This window comes from Cryptomeria japonica, chromosome 8 (assembly GCF_030272615.1).
Source record: "Cryptomeria japonica chromosome 8, Sugi_1.0, whole genome shotgun sequence".
Classification (NCBI taxonomy): Eukaryota; Viridiplantae; Streptophyta; class Pinopsida; order Cupressales; family Cupressaceae; genus Cryptomeria; species Cryptomeria japonica.
The window spans coordinates 511,380,094-511,382,902 of record NC_081412.1 but is presented as its reverse complement, the minus strand read 5'-3'; positions in this window follow the sequence as shown (position 1 = coordinate 511,382,902).

The window sequence follows — 2,809 nt, the reverse complement described above, 5'->3', positions numbered from 1 at the left end:
TCAATTATAGTCAATTAATAAAAACATACCCGCTGAGTAAACAATTGAAGGTATCTATTTTACCAAAGTCGTCAAGAAAGATTCTAGCTTTGTCCCCTTATGTGATACATTTAAAAGTTTGAACCTTAGTAGATGATGTAATGAAAGAGCATACTATCACCCTTATCAGTGGTACACAACTAATAAAAACATACCATCACCATTGCCAATTATACTCAACCAATTAAATTTTTTCATGATATAAATTCTGCATTGATATGTTTTCATCTATTAGTAAAAGATTGAGGGTATTTGTTCTCTCAACGTTGTTAAGAAAGATTCTAGCTTTGTCCCCTTATGTCTTACATTTAAATGTTTGAACCTTGGTAGATAATGTAATCAAAGATCATAACATCACCCTCATCAATTGTACTTAGATTCCATCACCCTCACCGATTATACTCAAACCAGTTAAATTTTTTCATAATATAAACTCCATAATTTTCATAAGTTCATTTAGTTATTTGATATAGAAACACTAGCCTGTATTCATATCTCTTCATTTGCGAGTCAAAGATTGGGGGCTATCTATTCTGCCAAAGTCGTCCAAGGCGAATCTGAGTCTTATATCATACATATGAAGGTTTGAGCCTTGATAGATGGCGTAATCAGAGAACACACCATCACACTCACCAATTATACTCAACCAATAAAAATATACCATCATCCTCACCAATCATACTCAACCAATTAAATTATTCATATAATAGAATCTATAATTGTTCACAAGTTCAATTTGTTATTCGATACAAGAACATGAGCCTACATTGATGTCTCTTCAGCTATGAGTCAAAGACTAGGATACATCTATTCGTCAAAGTCAAACTTGAGCATTGCCTTATCCCTTATATCATACGTATAAATATCCCTTATATCATACATATAAAGGTTTGAGCCTTGGTAAATGGCATAATGAAAGAAGGTTTGAACCTTAGGGAATGGCATAATCAAAGAGCATACTATCACCCTCACCAATTGTACTCAACTAATAAAAAATTACCATCACCCTCACCAATTGTACTTAACTAATAAAAAAATACCATCACACTGAACAAATTGCATTCAACTAATAAAAACTTATCATCACCCTTGTCAATTATGCTCAACTAGTTCAAATTTTTCATAGTTTATATTTTTTCATAAATTCATTTTGTTAGTCAATATAAGAACACAAGCCTTCATTGATATCTCTTTAGCTGTGAAATGAAGACGAGGGTATTTATTCTACCAAAATTGTCATTGATATCTCTATACTTTTTAACAAGTTTATTTAGTTATTTGATATAGGAACACTAGCCTACATTGATATCTCTTCAGATGTGAGTCAAAGATTGGGAGGTGTTTATTCTGCCAAAGTCGTCTAGGGTAGATTTGAGTCTTATACCTTATAATATACATATGAAAGTTTGAGTCATGATTAATGGCACGTGATAAAAAAAACATACCATCACACTCACCAATTGTACTCAACCAATAAACATATACCATCACCCTCACCGATTATACTCAACCAATTACAATTATTCATAATATAGATTATGTATTTTTTAACAAGTTCATTTTGTTGTTTGATACAAGAACATGAGCCTACATTGATGTCTCTTCATCTATGAGTCAAAGATTGTGATGTATCGTATTCATCAAAGTCATCTTGGACAAACTCCAGCCTTATCCTTTATATCATACATATAAATATCTCTTCTATCATAGACATAAATGTTTGAGCCTTGAAGAATTGCATAATGAAAGAATGTTTGAACCTTAGTGGATGGCATAATCAAAGAGCATGCCATCACCTTCACCAATTGTACTCAACTAATAAAAACTTAGCATCATCGTCATCAATTATGCTCAATTAGTTCAATTTTTTCATAATATACTATAATTTTTCACATATTCATTTTGTTATTCGATACAAAAACATGGGGCTTCATTGTTATCTCTCTAGCTACGAATCAAGACTCGAGGTACATCCATTCTACCAAAATTATCTAAGGTGGATCTAGCCTCACCCCTTATATCATACATGTGAAACTTTGAGCTTTAATGGATGGCGTAATGAATGAACATACCATCAGGCTCATCAATTATACTCAGCCAATAAAAAAATATACCATTGTCAAAGTCAATTTAAAAAAATCATAATATAAATTCTCTCAGTTTTCACAAGTTCATTTTGCAATGCATTATAAGAACACGAGCCTACATTGATATCTCTTGAGCTATGAGTCAAAAATTTTGAGGTATCTATTATGCCAAAATTGTCCAAATCAAATATGAACCTTATTTCTTATATAATACATTTGAAGGTTTGAATCTTAATGAATGACATAATAGAACGTAACATCACACTCACTAATTACACTCAAGTAATAAAATATACCATCACCTTCTCAATTATACTCCACCCATTAAATTTTTTCATTATATAAACTCCACATACATTCAGAATCTTCCCTTTAATATAAAAGTTCTCGTGAAATAAAAAAAGAAAGGGAATGCGGCCATCAAACTTAGGATGTGACTCAAATGTCTGGTCTGGTTTTACTTATCTAGGAAAACTCACTTAAGTACTTTTAAAAATAATTGGAATGGCTCCCTTTTCAAGAACTGGTCCTATATATGTTTACTTGGATTTAATTAATCTGTCATCTGCGTGGAGTAATCCTCTCCTAATGACGAACACGATGACGGTGCGAGTCTCTCCTATTCATGGATTAAATTTTCCGTCAGAAGCTTGGATTGTGTAAAAAGGTGTGAAGAAAAAAGA